The 21,984-nt window shown below is 53.0% G+C and overlaps 1 long non-coding RNA gene across 1 annotated transcript; it reads left to right on the forward strand.

The window, feature by feature from the left end:
• The first annotated feature begins 3,680 nt into the window (after positions 1-3,680).
• Positions 3,681-16,448, forward strand: LOC144293186 (uncharacterized). The gene is made up of 3 exons (XR_013360617.1): positions 3,681-4,197; positions 15,014-15,148; positions 15,230-16,448. It is a non-coding gene; the product is annotated as an uncharacterized LOC144293186 (long non-coding RNA).
• The last annotated feature ends 5,536 nt before the right edge of the window (positions 16,449-21,984 follow it).

The raw sequence follows: 21,984 nt of genomic DNA on the forward strand, positions 1-21,984 counted from the left end.
TTCCTGGGGTCAAGTGGCCCTGTTGTGTGCTCCAGTGCTCCCTGGACTTCCCTGACCAGAACCCTAATCACCTGCTATGTAGCAGTGTTTCTTCTCATTAAACTGGGAGCTCTTTGAGGGTCAGGCTGTGACTGATTAGCCTCTAATATCTGGACCCCACTACCCCACATAGTGCAGGGTACACAGTTCACTCCAAGAGCTGTTTGTGGAATGATTGAATGGCTGAATGAACATCTAGAATGATCAACTCTGTCCAGGCCTATGAAGGGATCCAGTGGTGAATAAGAGGCAGCCCTAATCCTGTGGAGCATCCATATACACAATGGTCCAGGACACTGCCCAGAGTGAACATGGACAGGTGTACTGGGAACTCACAGAAGGGGGCGGAGGGGCAGATTGGAGGAAGGATCCTAGGAAGCTCTGGGAAAAGGTACAAGGAGTCTAGAAGGCAGATAGTTTGTATGTATGGTGAGAGCTTGGGGGGTGCTGGCTTTGGGACTCCCAAATAGGTTGCTTTGTTCCAAGTCTGGGACTCCACTCAGGAGTAGACTGGCGAAGGGTTCACTGGAGAGGGAAGCTGGGTCACGGTGTTATGGAGAGCCATTTCCAGGGGAGACCAGAAAGGGCAGGCATCATGCTCATGGCAATGCAGCCAGACAGCAGCTCCTTGCCGGGGCTCTGTGCCACGCACTGGCCCACTCGCCCCACCTGGCAGCCTCCTGGCTCTGGGCAAACGAGTTGCCCCAAGCCCCAGGGATGCAGGACCAGAGGGAGGTAACAATAAAAGCTTATCAAACAGCACGTAGGAGGCAGCCGCAGATTGCAGAGACTAAATAATCTGTGTCTAATGTTCACTTAGCAGAGCGTGAGCCTCTGAAATGTCAATGCTTGTGGTCTGACCCTGCAGTGGCCAAAGCTTTTGAAGCCAAGGGAAACAGAGTCACTCTGCATTCCTAAAGCTCTGCACTGGGGGTGTGGTCGTAGATGGGAGAGTTTTCAGACACCAGCCCATCCTGGTGGCCCCAGCCAGCTGTACCCAGGGAAGTAAAGGTTTTTTTTTTTTTTTTTTTGGTCCTGGAGAGGCCATTCAGGAGCAGAGAGTCAAAGCTGCCCTGTTACAGATGGAGAGGTTGGCTGTGGAGACCCACTGCTGATTGACTTCATTTCTTTCTTTCTTTTTTTTTTAAGATTTATTTATTTATGATAGACATAGAGAGAGAGAGAGGCAGAGACACAGGCAGAGGGAGAAGCAGGCTCCATGCCGGGAGCCTGACGTGGGACTCGATCCCGGGTCTCCAGGATCGCCCCCTGGGCCAAAGGCAGGCGCTAAACCGCTGCGCCACCCAGAGATTCCCCGCTGACTGACTTCAGAGCCTGGTTTACCCGCGAGCCTCTGCTGCTGCTGAGTGCCCTGGCGCCCTGCCCCAGGGGCAGAGGGGAGGGCTCCTGCCATAAAAATGACCATGAAAACGATGCCCCACGCTGGCCACATTGGGGCCAACCTAACCTCTGAGCCTACACACAGGCCTTGGGGCCTGCCTCTACCATCCCCCTGTTCTATCTCAGGCAAACCCTTAAGCCCTCCTGGACCTCAGTTTCCCCATCTGTCAGGTGGCCGGAAAGCTCTGCAAGTTTCTATCCTTCTACAGTACCTTACAAATGATGACTAAGGCAACTGCCCCGCAACCACCCTTACTCTGCTCTGCTTTTCCTGTTTTTCCCGCAGCTCAGGGGTCTTTGTTTTGTTTACTGAGGTATCCCAGCAGCTGCAATAGTGCCTGCAGGCATAGTAGGTGCTCAGTAAAAATTGGGGCCTTTTTTTTTTTTTAAGATTTTATTTATTCACGAGAGACACAGAAAGAGAGAGAGGGGGAGAAAGAGGGAGAGAGAGAGAGAGAGACAGAGACACAGGCAGAGGGAGAAGCAGGCTCCATGCAGAGAGCCCGACGTGGGACTCCATCCTGGGTCTCCAGGATCACGCCCTGGGCCGAAGGCTGCGCTAAACTCCTGAGCCACCGGGGCTGCCCAAAATTGGGGTTTTTTTTTTTTTTAATTGGGGCTTTTAAACTCCCAACAGGCACCCGACTTCCCCACTTCCTGATTAATAACTGCCCCCCATCCACCTATTCTGTTTAGTCCCCTCCTAGGGGCTGCACTGCAGACTGATAAGCACATGTTGATATGCAAATTTGGAAGCCTCCCCTGTTTCTATTCCACCTTCTCCTTTCCATAGTGGGTGCGTGGGAGCTAGCCACGTCTTCTTTTAGATACCCCCAGCACGGCTAGGATGAGTGCCAGGGCCTCGGTGGTACAGTCAGTGCTCTGTAGAGTTGTTTACAGTTTGCCCATGACTCACGCATGACAGCCTGGAGAAGGCTCTGCCCAGGCGGGGCCCAGGCATGGGGAAGCAAGGGAGACCAGGGTCTGAAAAGCCCTCAGGGATCCTGGGACAAGGGCAGAGGAGCAAAAGGCCTTCCAGAATAGTCCTGGCCCAGGGGAGCAGGCATGGGGAGTTGAGAGCCAAGGATGGCTGGGCCTGGGCTGAGAGCATCTGTTCTGCCCATGCCTGCTGATTCTTTTGTTGCCTGCCCTTTATCCAGGCCTCCCTCTGGGTGACCTGGGCTGGGAGCTGGGGCACCTGAGATGGATCAGTCCTGATCTTGGCCTTGTGGAGCTTACACGTTGCTAGAGAGGGCCATGGATACAATGGGTTATAATGGAGGCAGCCACGGGGTGATATGGAGGTGCAGATGAGCTGGTCATTTATCCAGTGGGCTGGGACTTTACTGGGGAAGGCCCTTCCTGGCGAAAGGAGCAGCACAGGCCAAGATACAGAGGCCTGGCTCAAACAGCAGGGAAAGGTGGGAGGCTGGCCCTGCCCTCCTGCTTTTTTTTTTTTTTAATTTTATTTTTATTTTTTTTATTTATGATAGTCACACACGGGGAGAGAGAGAGAGAGAGGCAGAGACACAGGCAGAGGGAGAAGCAGGCTCCATGCACCGGGAGCCCGATGTGGGACTCGATCCCGGGTCTCCAGGATCGCGCCCTGGGCCAAAGGCAGGCGCTAAACCGCTGCGCCACCCAGGGATCCGCCCCTCCTGATTTTTGACCTCGGACCACGCCCACCTCTCTCAGGTGTTTTGTCTGAGCAAGAGGAGGTGGTGGCACTTGGGTACATGGTTAGGGGTTTTCCTCAACGTCTTCCATGGGCCTCCCCAGGTCTGACAGCGATTCTGTGGGAGCACGAGCGAATGAGTTCCTGACAGGGCAGGGCTCTGGGAGATAGTGAGGTCCTGGTGGCTGGGCAGACAGGACAAAAAGGGCTGTTTAGGCAAGGAGGGGAACCAGGGCAGGGTACTGCCCACCAATTAGACTGTCTCTCCAAACCCAGTGCTTGCTGACAGAATAAGGGAGTTGGCTATGCCAACGGTGGGGGATGAGGGGGCCCTGCACTGCACACACATGGGCTTTCCCTAGGCGGGGGACTGACCCTTGGAGCTCCATATACCAATAATGGAGGTGCCCAGAGAATGCAGTCCAGGCTGGGGCCTTGAGCCCTCCTCCCCAGCCTCTGGCTTGAGGGGAGTGACCATCCCCCTCTGGGAGGGGAGAAAGGCGCGGGGGCCAGCTCCTCACTGCCATGGGGAAGTCCCACCACAGGGGTTTAGTCTTGATTCTGCCACCAACTTTATGGGTGGCCCTGAGTCTGTCTTTTCCCTCTCTCGACTTCAGTCTTAGTCGGAAGACGAGAGGCAGGAAGAGAAGCCCATTACCATTCCACCCACTGCAGCCTCCCCCCCACCCCCAGTCTTTGCTTCGGCCAGAGCAGTTTGAGCAGTCTTGCTTTGAGCAGCTGGCCTGATGATTCCGTCATGCGCCAAACAACTAACTGCTCAGCACCCACTCCATGCCAGGTGGGCATAAAGGCAGATGAGACAGCCAGGTTTTCCAGCCTCAATGAGCTCCCTCTGTAGAAGGGGAAAGGGGGGCCCTTGATTCCAGATCCTCCACTGGGGTCTTGTGTGGCTCTGTGGCTCTGCGGGAAGGCTCCGGAGTCACACGGACTGTGCTTCACACTAGCTAGCCATGTGGTCTTACCCAACCTTTTGTGCCTTGGCTCCCTTATCTGTGGACTGATGGGGAGGACAACCACCCTGCCTGCGAGACCAGCTGGAGGAAGCCTTCACACAGTACATGGTGGGTGCTGCCTAAACTTTGGTTGCTGGTATTGTTCCCAAGGATCCTGACGGCTCCCCCCAGTTCTAGGAAGGGGCAGCCACGGAGAAAAAAGTCCCATGATCCAGGCAAGAGTAGGAGAGAGGAGATGAAAGACCCCAAAATTGGTAGGGAGCCTGGGGTGGGGTGAAGGGAAATGGTGCTGGGAGGTGGTGTCTCTGCCCCTCATCACTCTCCACTGTACCCCAACCACACCCCAGAGGAGTCAGCAGTTTAACTGTCTTCTGCTGGATTCCCCACCCCCACTCCAATACATACCCAGGCCTCATGACAGGAAAGCCTTCATGCTCTAGGCCTGGTTGGCTGGAGAAGCAGGGAGGGAGCCAGACAACCATTCCATCATGCAGATGGTAACACTGAGGCTCAAGTGTCAGGGAAACAAGTCATTTAACATCCATCGGGGCCAGGGGGTGACCCAGAGTCTCCAGAGCTGTCCCGCCTGGACCCCTGCCTCATTTGTGGAGAGCAGTGAGGCTCAGAGTCCCCTGACACTAGGCCAGGTGTATCTTAGCTCCACCCTGCACTTGCAGGGGGCGCAGCCACCCCGGGCACACCCTCTGCGGTGCCTAACTCCCCCAGGGGAAGCAGATGGTGCCAGGCCTGCCAAGAAGTGGCTGTCCTTGGATCCCAGCTGTTGCACAGACGTGAGCTGGGGGCGGGGGGGGGGGGTGAGAAAGGCAGGACAGCTCCTGCCTGAGTCACCCTTCAGCCCCAGAGTGGTAATGAGCAGATTAGAGTCATTCCAGGCCGAATGACTCGGAGCTCACTTGCTCACCAGAGCAACCGCCAGCGCCAGGCCAGCGAGGGCTGCTCACACACGCTGTCCCGCCTTGCTGCTGCCCTCCCAGCGACCTCGACTCCCAACACCTTCTATGGCCTTCGCATGCCTCATTAGAGCCTCCTGGGCATACCCGCCTCACACTTCCTAGACATCACCCTCGCCCTCTTCTTCTGGGCTTGGCAGGGGGGACCCTGGAACCTGCTAGGAGGCTTGATAAGGAGCCCAGTCATCCCTGCCCGAGGAGATTGGTCTAAAATCCCCCTGTCTGGGAGGCCTGGGCGGCTCAGCAGTTGAGCGTCTGCCTTCGGGTCAGGTCGTGATCCTGGAGTCCTGGGATCAAATCCTGAATTGAGTTCCCCACAGGGAGCCTGCTTCTCCCTCTGCCTGTGTCTCTGCCTCTCTCTTTGTGTCTCTCATGAATACATTTTTTAAAATCTTCAATAAAAAATTCAAAAAAAATAATACCCCCCCCCCCCCCCCCCGCCTACCTCCACCTGGAGCCAGGGCAAGGGCAGGGTGTGGCAGGAACCCAGGCACCAGGGCCAGTCCTATGCTGTCTGGTCACCTACCAGGGGTCTGAAAACAGTGAGGGCCACCAAGTTCTTCGCCAGAGACACCTTGATCCACAATGAGGGCAGTTCCTCCTTTCCCTCTGGGCTTCGTGTCTTCCTATCAGCTTCTTCCCAGAGCAGAAACACAGAACCAACACATCCCATAGCTTAGGACTGAGTACCAGGGCGATGGTACTGAGACTTAGTGCTTTACGATGTCCAAGCAGGCATTGCTCTAAATGTAGGACATGTTTACTTTGTCTTCATGACAGTGCCATGAGGTATATTATCCTCAGCCCCATTTTTAGATGAGATGATTTAGGCCCAGGGGGGTTAAGTAACTGTCTCAAGGTCACGCAGCTTGTGAGCAGTGCAGCTGGGCTCCCATCCTGCCTCCTTACTCCACAACTCTCTTTCGACCACAACGTTCCATTCAGCACTGGCCCAGAGCCTCTCTGCCTGAGTCTGCGCCCCACTGCTGCCCGGCTCAGCTCCTGGGGGGATCAGCCTCTGGAAAGAGACTTCTCATCATGCCTGTCCGCCCATTGAGAAAGCTCTGGTGCTTACCACATAAGCTTCTGTTCTGGCATTTGAACCCCACCCTTCCTGGCTAGCCTCTAGGCTCCCTCCATTCCTAACACCAGTCTCATCCTCCACGCTCACATCTCACACTTCTTGGCCACTTTCAGAAGAGTCCCACCTCCGTGCTTATGCATGGGCTGTGCCCTTTTCCTATAGGTGCTGCTGGCTCCAGTGTCATCTGGCCTGTGTGCCTGAGCTGACCAGGACATACAAGCACCTGCAGAGACACAGTCGGAGGAGGCAGGGGATGCAGAAAGGAGAACAGGGGCTCTGTGGGCAGGTGTGTGACCTCAGGACAAGTCACCATCTCTCTGAGCCTCAGTTTCTGCATAAAGGATATTCAGGAAAACTCATCCTAGCTTCTCATGTTCAGCCATCATAGATGTGAAGGTCCCAATACACAGTAGGCCCATCACCACCTGAGGTGACAGATGTAGGGAAGTGTCTCCTCCATTTGTGAAGTCCAGGAAGACCCTCTGGTGCTGGCAATGGAGGGAAAGCCATCAGCTGAGGCCCTTGTCCCGAGGAAGACACCTACCCTCAGTACCTCTTTGCTTTGGTCCCATCACTAATAACAGAGCCAGGAAAAATTTTCTGTACACCAAATGGTGCCCAGTGACCAGTCCTGGCAGAGCATGCACCCCCTCCATCTCTGGGAGCCTAGCACCAACCACCTCCAGCTCTGGGAAGGGGTGGGCGGCACACTCCTTCCTCCACAATGCTGCTGCCTCAGAGAGTCAGAATCCAGGGAGACAGTCTCCTGGCAGCAGAGATTCCACTGCCCACCCTGCATGGGTGTCTGTGATGCTGCCATGCCTGGGGGCACAGGCATTCTGGCATCAGGGCTGATTCGATCCTGGGAGAGGGCAGGGGGTCCAGCCAGTGAGGCTGGAGACAGCCAGCTCTGGTGCCTACTTGTCAGGGGGCAGGTACCAGGATGGCATCCCCCTCCAACCCAAGGAGTTTGGGCAGGTGAGACAGCAGTCCTGGCCGCATCCAGCTTGTGCCACAGGGAAAGAAAGTACCTGGTACAGGTACACAGCAGGTACTCAGTGAGTGGGAAAACCTTCCCTGGTGGGATGCTGAACGCTTTGGGTGCCAGCAGAGCCAGCATCCCCAGGGCAGGGGTAGGCATTTGACAGTGGCTGTTGGGAGGATATAAATGTTCAATCTTTCCCTGAAAGAGGGACAGTGGTAACCTCAACCGCAGGGCACTCCTGCCCCTGTTCACACCCACCCACTGCCCCTCCATGTGCCTACTCCCTGCCAGTCTCAACTGAACATGGGCAAAGGCAATGAAGGCAGACCTATCCTTGAGAACTGCACACCACCAGGGGGCCATGGTTGGTGGAGCTGATGCAACCTCTCAGTCCCAGCCTTCTCCTGTTGGGGTGGGTTTGAGGTCCCAGGCCTGCCTGCCCCCCTCACCAAGTCCTAGGGGTCCCACCTCACTGCCCCGTATGCTGAGCCCAGCTTCTGAGGATCCTCAGTCACCATTCCCACAACTGCCTCACCCTCCCTTCCCAAACACAAAGCTAAATGCTCATCTGAAGCTCAATCTCAACCAGGAGGGTCTAATGAAAAAAAATGAATATTTAAAACATAATTTACAAATATAAACTTAAAAATAATTTACATTTGTAGTTTGAATGGATAATGCATTCACATGATTCAAAGTATAAAATTCAAAAAGGACATGATGTGAAAAAGTCATCCTCTCCTGGGCCCTGGCCACCCATCACCCTCTCCAGACAAGAGCATTAGTGCCAGTCGTGTGTGTTCTGCCAGAAACTTCATTTTTTTAAATATTTTATTTATTTATTCATGAGAGATAGAGAGAGAGAGAGAGAGAGAGAGAGAGAGAGAGAGAGAGAAAGAAAGAGGCAGAGACACAGGCAGAGAGAAGCAGGCTCCATGCAGGGAGCCCGATGTGGGACTCGATCTGCGACTCCAGGATCGTACCCTGGGCCGAAGGCAGGTGCTAAACCACTGAGCCACCCAGGGATCCCCTGCTAGAAACTTTAGTACATAAACCATCACCTTCATGTTTGCTCTCATTTGTTAGCCTTTTATTTATTTTTTGGAAAGATTTATTTATTTTTAGGGGGGGCACAGGGAGAGAATCTCAAGCAGACTCCCCACTAACATCAGTTCCAGAAACAGGGCTTGATCTCATGACCCTGAGATCATGACCTGAGCCAAAACCAAGAGTCTGACACTCAACCAACTGAGCCAGCCAGGCGCCCCTCATTTGTGAGCCTTTTAAAATGCATGCACACCCTGCTGTGTACCTGGCTGCCTTCCCTTAAAAATATATCTTGGTTATTGGTTTATGTCAGCTGGAAAAGTGTTCTTCAGTCTTATCTTATGGCTGCATATTACTTCATGGTGTGGAGGTACCGGGAGTTACTTGCCCAATCTCTCCTGGTGCACATTTACCTTGTTTCCAGTCTTTGGCAATTACATTAAGTGTTGTGATAAATAACCTTGTATGCATGAGCCTTCAAATGCAGGCTTGCAAACCTGTGGAGAGAGTCCCAGGAGTGGAGCAGAGTGGAACAGTAGAACACTCGGGCTGTGCTGCTGGAAAGGGGTGGAGAGGGTCAAACTGTCCTCTCCAGGTTGCCTCACCAGCCAGGTATGCCTTTGCCCCGTCTCTCATAGCTTTGCCGGCACAGTGTTTTATCATACTTTGCAAGTTTGCCCATCTGATCTTTGAATATTGGTAGATCAGTATGGTTAGAAATTTTAAAACAGCAATTGTATTGGTGGCTGTTTGCTGAGCGGGAAGGCCCTGTGCCAGACATGGTATACGTGACATTATACTCACTTCTCATAAGGAACCATTGGAAGCAGATAGCAGGTGTGTCTGCTATAGAGGAGGAAACTGAGTCCCAGAAGGGTTAGGGGCTTCCCTAAGGTCCCACAGCCTTGAAGAGGCAGGGCAGAGATTTGAACCCAGATCACCTTCCTGGAGCCCATGCTCCTTCCTCCGTCCAGCCTTTCAGTGAAGGGCTGCTGAAGATTCTCCAGGTCTGGGGACTAGCACCTCCTCAATCCCAAAGGGGCTCTGGGCCCACCCAGGGCTGTTGCTTCCCAGGAGAGGCTGATGGAGCATGCTTAGTCTCACAGCCCTGCCTGGGGGGTGGGGCCCACCCTGAGAAGAACTGTCAGAGCCCCAGCTCTACCCTCCCAGGATTGAGGCGCAGCAGGAGGTGGGCCCCACTGGTCCCGAGCCCCAGGCAGGTTGGCATTCCCGGAGACCAGAGCCAACACCAGCACCCTTGGCACTCATGAAGATTTGTTTCTCGGCAGCAACTTCCAGAGGCTACTCCCCCAGGCCTCTCCCTTCCCAGAGCCCTACCCTCTCCCTTCCCCAGGGGCCCATTTGCATTTGGCGCTGGGCCCCTCTGGTCTCTGAGTCTGTGCCCCCAGATCCCTCTGGCACAAACAACAACCAACTGCTGAGTTGGTTGTTGGTCTCTGCCTTCTCCCCTGCCAGGCCCAGAGGTTGGGGAAGGAGAGTGCTGAGCCAAGACTCGGGAGCCCACCTCACTGAGTGGCCCCGGGGCAGGTGCCTCTGCCTCCCCCGGGCACCCCAGTGCCATGGCCTCCTATAAACTGCCAAGTGCTCCCAGATTTGCCAGTTCTCCTAGGGCTGGCCTCTACCCCAAGGAAGGCCAGGGAGACTCCAGCTGCCAGGAGGAGCTGCTCCCCCTTATACCACTTATACCACTCCCCACCACCCAAGGAGACTTCGAGGCCTTCAGGTCTGCAGGCCTCTCTTTCCTGCTCCCCTCCCCCAGGCCCGGAATGGCCCAACAACAACTCTGAACTCTGATCACAGCCTGTCCAGCATGGGTGGGGCGAGAGATTCTGTCAACGGCAGCAGAAACTCATTAACTGAATGTCAATAGGATTAAAGGTTCTGACACTCCAGGAGCTGAGTGTGACATGACACGGTGTGATGGACAGTGAGGAAGGGCTCCCAGGACCAAGGCGCGTGCATGTGTGTGCATGCATGTGTGTATGTTTGCATGTGCACATGTGATTGAGGGGGTTGGAGATGGGGGTGGGGAGAGCAAGTTCGCAAATGAAGATTGAGCACCAAGAAGCCTTCTGCCCTGAAGCCTTCTGAGGAGGCTGCGGACGGTGTCCTCAGGGACTTCACATGGTAGGTTTGTCACTCAGGCAAAGATGAGCTGTATTAGGCACCCACAGGGTGTCAAGCTCTGTACTGGTTGCTGGGGGCAGGTAGGAGCTGGAAGAGCAAGGAGGGATGAAGATCGCCTCGGCCCTGGGGGTCCCCACACATGGAGGAGCAAGATGGGCTCTGACTTAGAAAGATCCACACCCTTCGTCACTGATGAGCCTGAGGCCCAGAGAGGCTAGGGGAAGGTCTTGAGGTCATCCCACAGGCCAGGTGAGCCTGGCACTCCTGTACTACCATATACTACGCCGTGAATACACACACACACACACACACACACACACAGACTCTCGGTGCCTAGTGCAAGTGTGGAGGTCATCGTTCCAAGTCGGCTAGGCTAGGTCATTCGAGGGAAGGCGGCCAGGAACAGTGAGGCTGAGTAAAAATTCGAGTCCTGCTCCCTGCAATGGAGGAGGTGCTGGAGACAAGGGTCTGAGTCCTGGCTCTGCCGTTCCTTGGGTGCACGGCCTTGTCAGAGGACTTTGACTCGGAGACTTGATGTCTTCTCCAGGGACAGCAGGATGAGAAGAGCAATCGTTAGGAGGATTGAAGGAAAGCCCCTGGCCCGTAGCTGGCCTGCATGATTTGGCCTTGCCTTTCCCTCTCCCCGGGTGCACAAGGGAAGGACAATCAAGTCTCATCGAATGGAACTGGCCCCAGGTGAAGCCACATAAACAGGAAAGAGGACTCATTGGTGTCCAGTCATTCTTTCCATGTCCGGCCCCTGGGATCTTTCTGCCACGGCGCCAAGAGAGCTGCTGATGGAAATCCCAGGCAGGCAGCCCAGGTCCAGCAGGATGGGCCCCACCCAGCTGGACAAAGCAGCATTGCCCAGTGCCCACTGAGGCTCCTTCCCCGCCACGCACACCTCAGGGCCCTCCTTGGGGAGGGGCCCTCAGCAGTGGGGGAGTCACAGAGGGACCCTTCCGGGAAGGGCCCAGGACTCTGCTGTGCCCACGCCACCTAGGCTGCTAGCTAGCATATAGATGGGCAGACAGGTTAGCCAGAGGGCACTCTGGGAATGTAAATTCCACATTTGCATCAGGGATGTTTCTGGCCCCAAGGGCCACTGACCTTTTTTTTTTTTTTAAAGATTTTATTTATTTATTCATAGAGACAGAGAGAGAGGGGCGGGGGGGGGGGGGCGGCAGGGCAGAGGCACAGCCAGAGGGAGAAGCAGGCTCTATGCAGGGAGCCTGATGTGGGACTCGATCCAGGGTCCCCAGGATCACACCCCAGGCTGCAGGCGGCGCTAAATCACTGCGCCCCCGGGGCTGCCCATTACAGTTGCTGCCTGGGTCCTTCTTTCCCTTCTAGTCTGCCAGTCTCAGCCTGGCCTCCGGTAGGTGCTGGAGCATCTTAGAACAGCAGGAGGGGGAGGGGGCCCGACGCCTGGGGCCTTTGGGGAGGGGGCCCTGGAGGTGGGTCCTGCAGAGACCAGCTTGCCCTCCCCTCTTCACCAGGCAGGGGGAGCCCACTGTCCCCTGACTCAGCATCAGCTGTCCCTCTCCCCCAGCCAGGATCCCTTCCACCCACCCAGTGCGAGTCATTGCCTGACACATGGACAGCTTGAGCCCCCAGATTAGCAGTGACATTGAGATATCGGTTGCCTCCAGCTGCCCGTGACGTCTCCCCAGGGAGTGCCCCATCTCTGCCAAGTGACAGCAATGCTGAGCATACTGTCAGCTTGCCTAGGCTCAGCAGTCAGGCCTGCCCCTTGAGGGATGGACACCTCTTCCCAACCCACCCTACCCCTTCCGGGTTCTCAGAGGACTCTGGTCATGGGTGGCTTGGTCAGCCAGCTGGCTGGGCAAATTCTCTAAGATGCATGTGAATTGAAATCCATCTATAGATTCCTCAGGAAAGCAGGCTCTGCCCTGGGTCCCAGGAGCCTGGAGATGGGGACACTGAGTCATGCCCCTAGTGACTCACAAGCAGAAGACCCCATTTACTAATTTGTGTTGTCTATCCCACGGATATCTCTTGGGCCAGATGCTGGGGATGCTTCGATGAATGTTATGGGTTGAATTGTGTCCCCCACAGCATATGTTGACATCGTAACCCCTAGAACCTCAGAGTACAACCTGATCTGGAAATGAGGTCATTGCAGATGTAATCAAGTGAAGATGTGGTCATTCTGAAGCAGGGTGGCCCTTACTCCAATACAACTGGTGTCCCTTATAAGAAGAGGGAAGATGGGGGCCCTGTGAAGACACAGATGCCAAGAGAGGGCCATGGGATGACAGAGACAGGGACTGGAGAGTGGGATTTACAAGTCTGGGAACACCCAGGATCACTGGCAACTATTGCAAGCTTCCGGAGAGGCAAGGGGGGATTCTCCCCTATGGGTTTCAGAGGAAGCCCGCCCTGCAGACCCCTTGATTTCACACTTCTGGCCTCCAGAGCTGTAGAGCATCCGTTTTTCTTGTAGGGTGCCCAGCCAGTGGCAGTCTGTGACAAGTCAAGCAAGTGCCACAGTTCCGGGTGGCCAGAGCTTACCGGTGCAGCAAGGGGAGACGAGAGCTGTGAGGCAAGTTCACAAACGAGTCACAAGACATGGCACTCTGGAAATAGCAGCTGACCTTTATTAAGTGTTTGCTACCTGCCTGGCACCGTTACAAGACTTTTTATATATACTTCTTTTCATCCACACATGGAGCCTGGGACGTAGGTGCTCTCTTGATGTCTGTGTCACAGACAAGGAAGCGGGGACAGGAAGGTTGAACAACCTGCCCGAGGTCACGCACCACGAATGTGGCAGGGAGGGAATTTGAACCTGCCACAGGCCTAACTGCTACTCTGGTTCCGATGAAGGAAGCAAACAGGAAGATAAAGGATGGAGGCAGTGGGGGCTGGGGTGGGGTAGCACATCCAGAAAGAACTAAGAATCCTTTTAAATATAAATGGGACCAGGTCACCCTCCTCTTGCCTGCATCTTCAGCGTATCCAGTTTTCAGAGTCCTGGCTCCGTACCGGGCTCCTCTTCCACCCTTCCACCTGCAGGAGGCAGAAGCTCACAGAGGCTCAGGGGCACTAATGGGGGGTGGAGGCTGCCCTGGGCCAGCGAGAGTCCAAGAACCCGGCTCTGCTGCTCACTAGCCTCAGGCCCCTTCACCTGTGAAGTGAGAATGGGCAAAGAACCCCATGGTGGCTGCAGGGCCTCATGAAGTAGAGTGGAAAGCAGCTACTCACGGCAGGCCCTGTGTAACGGTCCTCCCCTGCACTCTGGGTCCCCACCGCCCCTCATTGGGCCTCCCACCGCTCCTCACTAGACTTTGCAGCAAATTTGACCCTGACAAGTTGACAGCTCCCTGTACCTTTGCTCACGTTGTCCGCTCGGCTTGGGCGGTCTTTCTCTCCCTTCTTTGCTTCTTCCAACTTGAAGAGTCCTCTGCCCTGCCCTCTACCCCCCACCTGGAGTTATGTGTCCCCCATCAGGGCCTCCCAGGGAGGCTGGAGACCCATCAACAAGAGAAGTAAGTCCTAAATGTTAGCTCACTCTATCCCTGAAGCAGGAGTCTAACTTTGTCTTGCCTCAGTTTACCCATCCTGATAGCGCTGTGGCACTTGCCTCCTTGCTCTGCCTCTGGTCCCCACTGTCTTCTCCCACTTGTCCACTTGCCTACCAGTTGTCCCCCATCACACTTCCCTCACTGGCTGTCCTGCTGCCAAGTGGCAGCCCCAGCTGGGGGAGGGCAGGTAGAGAATAGAGGCCTCTCTTCCCTCCAGTTGATCTGCAGATTATATGGCTGTCTTTCCCAGAAGAGAGTGGGTGACAAGAGTAATTAGCCACCTGCCAACTAGCCACTTCGTGGAGCCAGCTCTGCCCCTGGGAGCTGGTGGCAGCAGGAAAGGCCTCTTTCACCTCCCACTATGATCAACGTCTCCCTTCCTCCTGCAGAATTCTGGATGCTGGAGCCTTGGGAGTCCCCCTGCTCTTGAGTCCCTCGGAAGGGGGCTTGTCAATCAAGAAGTCCCATCATGTTGCAGAGACAGTGGAAAAAGTTCTGCCTGTGGCATTAGAAGGTCTGGGCTCCAGTCCACCCCTTGTTTGCCGTGTGCCTTGGGCAAGTCAGTTCCCCTCTCTAAACCTGATAAACAGCATTATATATACAACATGCCCTAATATACAAATGAGAAAGGATGAGCTCAAGCCCCTCCTTCGCATGACTCTGGCAAACCCTGCTGAGTGCCCATCCCCCCTTTGCTAACCACACTCCAACTTTGTTTGGGATCACCTTGTCCCCTATCCCCATGGGTGGGTCAGGGCTAGTCCCAGCTAATCATGCAGCTTCCAAGTGCCGACCAATGAGGCATAAATAGAGGTTGACTGTGTGGGGTTTCAGGAGACTTAAAAAAAATTTTTTTTTTAAATAAGGAGCAGGGATCCCCGGGTGGCGCAGCGGTTTGGCGCCTGCCTTTGGTCCAGGGCGCGATCGTGGAGACCCGGGATCGAATCCCACGTCAGGCTCCCGGCATGAAGCCTGCTTCTCCCTCTGCCTGTGTCTCTGCCTCTCTCCCTCTCTCTCTCTCTCTCTCTCTCTCTCTGTCTGTGACTATCCTAAATAAATAAATAAAAATAAAAAAATAAAATAAGGAGCAGACTGGGCTGGTAGTGTTCCTTTTGACCACAGCTTCCTTCTTTTTTTCCAGGAACCTAGACGTGATGCTGGAGGTGTGGCAGCCACTGTGGTACCATAAGATTGAAAGCCAACATCTAAGGATGGTGGAAGACATCATGAGGCCAGCAAACCAGTCCAGGCAACTGACCTGTAGATTCCTTGTCATGTGAGGAGAGGATGCCCTTATAATGTTTAAGCCACTATTTTCAGGTTTTCTTTGACTTGTGACCAAAGGTATTCCTCGCAGATGCAGATTAGTACCTGTCTGTGGGATGTTTCCGTTGCTGTCGGCCACCTTAGGATATTGTAACCTTGCTTGGGGGGCACCTCTACATACCTGCCGACTGGCTGACTGGCTGAATGGTAGGATCAACTTTTTACAAGTTAATAACGATAATAACTGTCTTACTATTCCTGTTGGTATTGTTACCCCATGGATCAAGGACCTGCTCTACTCTCTATATGAAGCATTATCTCATTGAACCCTCCCAGGGACACTATGAACTGGAGTCTGAACTGCCCCCATTTTACACATGAAGAACACTGAGGCTCAGAAGGGGTCACACAGCTGTTTGGTCATGGGGCTAGAGTTTGGCTCCAGTATGTGGGCTCCGGGACACACCTTTTGTTCCCCTCCTTTCATGCCCTCAGGTCTAGAGAACCAGCTTGGTCATTTTGTCTTTTGGACAAAGAACAGTCTGGGCAGGGAGGACGACCTTGCTAGCAGGATGGCCCCGTGGCTCTCTGAGTCTCAGCTGTCATGTGCAACTGCTGAGCTCCAGGCCTGAATGTCAAGGGAGGCTGACAGAGGGGACCTTGGAGGAGATAGTTAGAGGGCAACGAAGAGTCTGTCCCTCTGGCCTTGGTGATCCAGATCGTGAGGGGACCATGAGGTGCCACCCCTTGGCCCCAACTGTTCCCAGACTCCTCTAAGAAGGCCCCCCCTTGTTCCTTGAAGCTACCAAGCACAGAGGGAAAGGCTGTGGTCCTAGGAAGCTAGGCCATGCCTCTCTCCTGATGGTGGCACCCCCATGCTCAGTCAGCTTGGCCAAGGGCCTGTTCTGGGACAGGGTCGGAGTCAGAGCCAGAGCGAGGCAGCAGGTGCTTGCCCTCTATGAACTTAGACTCTCAGTAAGCCCAGAGAGGTGAGAGAGCACAGATGGCCACCTATCCCAGAGGAGGAAGGCCAGGGAATGGTAAGAGCCCAGGCCAAAGGAGGAGGAAGGGAAAGAGTATTTGTTCTAGGGCGTGAGCCCCATTTTGGCAGGGAGAGTGATTCAGAAGAGCTGACCTGAGGCGCAGAGAAGGGAGGAGAGGCCGAGAGAGGGGAGCCAGAGTGGGTCCTTGGGGCTGGAGGAGCCTCATGGTGTTTCATGGAAGAGTGGGGGTCGTGGAGGGCTGGGCCAGAAGGGTATGCATTTGGAGCATCCCTCAGGTCTTTCCTAGCTTCACTCTTCTGGGTCTCTGAGGCCAGAGCTTAAAAGGCTATGCAAAATGACGGCCACCCCAGGAAAACATCCCTGAGAATTAACACCCTGGGATGGGCGACTCAGGGCAGCTCTGCAATTTCCCCCAGTCCTACCCTCCGACTATGGGGTCGGGTATGGCAGGGGTCTGCTTTCTTGCCTTGCTTCAGGTTCCAGCAATTCTTGGAAATTAATGCAATACCCACAATGATGCCCCTGGCGGCTGAGGAACGTTTATCTTGCAATGTTTAAACAATTTGCATTACGCTTACATTTGTATATATAAATCTAGATATTATGCGCATGAAGTACGATGCTGATCCTTTACATTACCCATTGGATGGTAGTAATAATGTTATTTTTTTCCAAAATGTTTAAGAACATTTAAATACAATTTCAAAAGAATTAATAACAATTCAGATTTGATTTAAAATGTCATTGATTATAATTGTACTTTTTTTTTTTTAAAGATTTCATTTATTTATTCATGAGAGACACACACAGAGAGGCAGAGACATAGGTAGAGGGAGAATAAGGCTCCCTGTGGGGAGCCTGATGTGGGATATGATCCCGGATCCCAGGATCATGACCTGAGCCAAAGGCAGATGCTCAACTGCTGAGCCACCCAGGCATCCTTTATAATTGTACTTTGTCTTGTCATCTCAATCAATAATTTTGGCTATTTTAGAGAAACATCTTTTCAAAAAATACTTAAAAATTTTACATGTATCATAATTTATCTTTTGTTTTTTTAAATTTTTTTTAAAGATTTTATTTATTTGTTCATGATAGTCACAGAGAGAGAGAGAGGCAGAGACACGGGCAGAGGGAGAAGCAGGCTCCATGCAGGGAGCCCGACGTGGGATTCGATCCCGGGTCTCCAGGATCGCGCCCTGGGCCAAAGGCAGGCGCCAAACCACTGCACCACCCAGGGATCCCATAATTTATCTTTTGGATGAAAATTATATTTTATCTCTTTAGTCTTCTTAGATTACGCCTGTTCCTGGAACATAAATCAGGAATTTTGGTGAAATGAGGGCATGAACGTTTTTGTGGAATTAAACCATAATAATTTATAAATTATGTATATCTTTATTTTACCACTTGTCCGAACACAGCCAGTACATCAGCAGAACACCCAAACACATCAGCTTTCAAATATATAAAAACCACAGCTTTATACATACTTTTCAACTTCGCCACTATGGAGGTATATTTGTCAAGGTAGGAAATGGGAACATATTTTATTCCCCAGCTTGTTTGCTTGATCTTTAAATATCTAGGCATACGGGGCAGCCCGGTGGCTCAGCAGTTTAGTGCCGCCTTTGGCCCAGGGCATGATCCTGGAGTCCTGGATCCTCTCTCTGTGTGTGTCTCTCATGAATAAATAAATAAATAAAATCTTTTTTTAAAAAAATAAATAAATATTTAAGCATATGGTATGTGGGTCTCCATTTGTGCTCCTGCAAATATTAGGGGCAGATCTGGTTTTTTTTTTTTAATAACAGCTTTATTGATCTATAGTTCATATACCATAAAGCTCACCCTTTTATTTTATTTTTTTAAAGATTTTATTTATTTATTCATGAGAGACACAGGGAGGCAGAGACACAGGCAGAGGGAGAAGCAGGCTCCCACCAGGTTGCCCGATGTGGGACTTGATCCCGGGACTCCGGGATCACACCCCAGGCCGAAGGCAGGCGCCAAACTGCTGAGCCACCCAGGGATCCCCAAGATCACCCTTTTAAAGTGGACAACTCAGTGGGTTTTAGTGTATTTATAAAGTCATACATCTACTACCACCACATAATTCCAGAACATTCACATCACACACACACACCTATGAAGCCCTTCACCTATTAGCTGCCACTTCCCGCCCTACCCTCTTCCCAGCCCCTGGAAACCATGAGTATTCTTTCTGTTGCTATAAATTTGCAGATTCTGGATACTTCATCAAACGGAGTCCTACAGGGACGCCTGAGTGGCTCAGTGGTTGAGCGTCTGCCTTCGGCTCAGGTCATGATCCTGGAGTCCTGGGACAGAGTCCCACATCGGGGTCCTTGCAGGGAGCCTGCTTCTCCCTCTGCCTGTGTCTCTGCCTTTCTGTGTCTCTCGTGAATAAATAAATAAAATCTTTTTTTTTTTTTTAATTTTATGATAGTCACAGAGAGAGAGGGAGAGAGAGAGAGGCAGAGACACAGGCAGAGGGAGAAGCAGGCTCCATGCAGGGAACCCGACGTGGGATTCGATCCCGGGTCTCCAGGATCGCGCCCTGGGCCAAAGGCAGGCGCCAAACTGCTGCGCCACCCAGGGATCCCAATAAAATCTTAAAATAAATAAATGAATGGAGTCCTACAATCGGTGGCCTTTTGTATCTGGCTCATTTCATTTGCCTTTAATGTCTACAGGTTTCATCCCTGGTGTGGCAAGGGTTAAGGCTGCACCTCTTTCAAAAGCTGAATAATATTCCCCATGATATGGATAGACCATCTCTTGCTTACCCACCCATCAACCGATGGGCATTTAGATTGTTTGTGCTTTTTGGCTCTCATAATAGTTCTGCTGTGAACATTTGTGTATGATTTTTTTGTGGGCATATGTTTTCAGTTCGCCTGGTCATATACCTAGGAGTAGAATTGTTGGGCCATATGGTAACTCCATGTTTAACTTTTCGAGGAACTGTCAAAATGTTTTGTGAAGCAGCTGCACCATTTTGCATTCCCACTAGCACCGCATGAGGGGTCTGATTTCTTCACATCCTTGTCAGCACTTGCTATTGTCTGCCTTTTTGATTATAACCATCCTCGTGGGTGTGAAGTGAAGTGGTAGCTCATGGTGGTTTTGATTTGCATTTTCTGATGACTAACAATGTTGAGCGTTTTTCATGTACTTATTGGCCATTTGCATATCTCCTTTGGAGAAACACATTTTTTTTTTTTTACAGATTTTATTTATTTATTCATGAGAGACACACAGAGAGAAAGAGAGAGGCAGAGACATAGGCAGAGGGAGAAGCAGGCTCCTTGCCAGGAGCCGATGTGGGACTTGATCCCAGGACCCCGGAATCATGTCCTGAGCTGAGGGCAGTTGCTCAACCGCTGAGCCACCCAGGCACCCTGGAGAAATGCTTATTCACATCCATGCCCACTTTTTAATTGGGTGGTTCAGGTCTGGTTTTAATCTGCATAGGGATATGGCAACAATCATGACCACCCCAACACAGAAGCCTCACGCTTGCTTCTCCACCAGCCTACGCACTTTGGGGTGGGCAGACTTCACATTTTAGTCTTTCAAAGGCAGTTCCTATCACCTAGGATGTCTTCTCTTTGCACCTCTTCAGCAAAGCCTAGCCTTCTTGGTAATCCTTGTTCAGTCACAGAGCGATGACTGGCCTTGCTGCAGTGCACTGAGTCAGCTACAGGACATGGGCCTGGGAGCCAGGCTACCTGGCCTCAGCTGTGCAGACCTGAGCTGCTAACTTCTCAGTTTCCTCCTCTCTAAAATGGGAATGATACTGCCTTCCTTAGAGAGTTCTTGGAAGCCTTGCTGAGACTATCCATGTAAAGCCTACGGCATACATGCCCAATTAGTACGTGGAGGATTCCCCTCCTCCCCACCCTGGGCAGAGCGCTTCTGCTTTCTGGGCAAGACTTTTCATTTTTGGATGATGTTCACTGCAACAAGCCCTTGGGATGTTGGGCTGAAAATCACCTCCCAGGGTCCCTGGGGCCACCAGGGCAGTATTCAGGTCCAGGCAGACCTTGCTCCTTGAACTCTCGAGTCTGGGGTGAAGGCTGTGGGCTCCCCCCACCCCCTCCAGCCCTGAGTGTCCACCCACTCCTCCCCTCTTCTCCCTTCTCTGTCATTTACACTTCCTCCTTTCTTCTCGAGTGGCATGTGACTGCCCAGGGGATGTGAGAAGCAGCTGGAAAGTGGTACAACACCCCTTAATTACCTTTGTTCCTTCAATGTCCCAGTGACTAAATTTAGCCAGCAGAGCCTGGGCACTGGGGACCCAGCTCCTTCCTCCACCAACCCCCCCACCCTCAGTAGAGGCAGGAAAATGAGTCCCCAGGACAGGGCTTCTCCCCCAGCACCTGTTCCTTACCGCCCTGGGTGGGGGGGTTGCAGGGACATCTCTGAGAGGCCTGGTGGGGATGCTAGACTCCAACAGGCACCCTTCCTTCTGCAGCTACCAACTGGGGCTGCGAGGTATGATGCAGAAGAATGCTACTTGCCCACCCCCCTGCTCTTTGTCATGATGGGGAACCCCGAGGTGGGGCCGGGGTCAGGGAAAGTGGCCAGAATGTTAGGTACACAGGGTTCCAAGTCAGACGGCCCTGGGTTCTCAGTTTTCACTCTACCACCTGCCAACACGGGGCAGGTCAGCAAACCTCTCTGGGTGTGTTTCCTCATCTGAAAAGTGGAGACAATCGCAGGATCTCCCACATAAGGTGGTCAGGGAATTTAAATGAGATGATACAAATAAAGCACGGAGCATCAAACAGACCAACCACTGCTGGGATCGAAGGACTTGGTCTGTGGAGTGGCCACCCACACCCCTGGCCATGTGCTCCTCCTTCACTGGTAACTCTGGATGCCTCTACTTCAGATGAGGACACTGAGGCAGGGAGAAGTTAGTTAACAGGCCCTAGATCAAGCCCAGCTAGTTGACTACAAGGTCGGGATTCGAACCCAGGCCTGCAGGCACCAGAGTCCTCAGCAGCTATGCCCTTCTGTGCATTGCTTCGGCAGAGGGGCCTCAGCTCTTCGAAGTTGTCTCAAGACCCACTCCTTCCAGGAAGCCCTCCTGGCGGGCTCTAATGCAGCCCTCTCCTTGTTCTCTAGGGGCAGAGTGTGTCTGCTGGAGATCATGAGCCATTCCCAGGATTCAGGACAAAGTCTGGAAGAGGAGGGCTTGCTTGTTGCTTCCCTGAGTCTTTGAGGTTGGAGGACAGAGTCAGTGGGAACTACAAGTCACCGCTCTTTGGGGTAAATAGACAAAAGGGGAATCAGCAGGTGGGAATAGAAATTGAGTTGGGACAGAAGGTTGGACCTGCGGGTCACCTGGGTGGTTCAGTTGGTTAAGCATCTGCCTTTGGTTCAGGTCATGATCCTAAGGTCCTGGGATCGAGCCCCGAGTCAGTCCCTGCTCAGTGGGGAACCTACTTCTCCTCCCTCTCCCTCTGCTCATCCCCCTGCTCGTGTGCTCTCTCTCTCTTTCAAATAAGTAAATAAAATATTTTTCCTTTTTTTTTTTTTCAAAGAAGGTTGGACCCGGAGGGGGTGTCAGGTGTGGGAAAGTAAGCCTGGCCCAGTCTGCACCCCAGGGATGGGTGACAGGGGCTTCACCTCAGAGCTGGGAGGCCAGGCAGTCCTGGTCAGGGCTGGGGTCAGGGTCAGGTAAGCCTAGATGGTGTCCTCACTTCTGAGTCTCTGGGTCTCAGTGTCTCATCTGTAGAATGGGGCGGTAAATGCAGGCCTCCTAAGGGTGGAGACCGGATGAAGAGGTGGGAATGTGTCCTGTCCTGTGCCC

The sequence above is a fragment of the Canis aureus genome, chromosome 21 (genome assembly GCF_053574225.1).
Source record: "Canis aureus isolate CA01 chromosome 21, VMU_Caureus_v.1.0, whole genome shotgun sequence".
Taxonomy (NCBI): domain Eukaryota; kingdom Metazoa; phylum Chordata; class Mammalia; order Carnivora; family Canidae; genus Canis; species Canis aureus.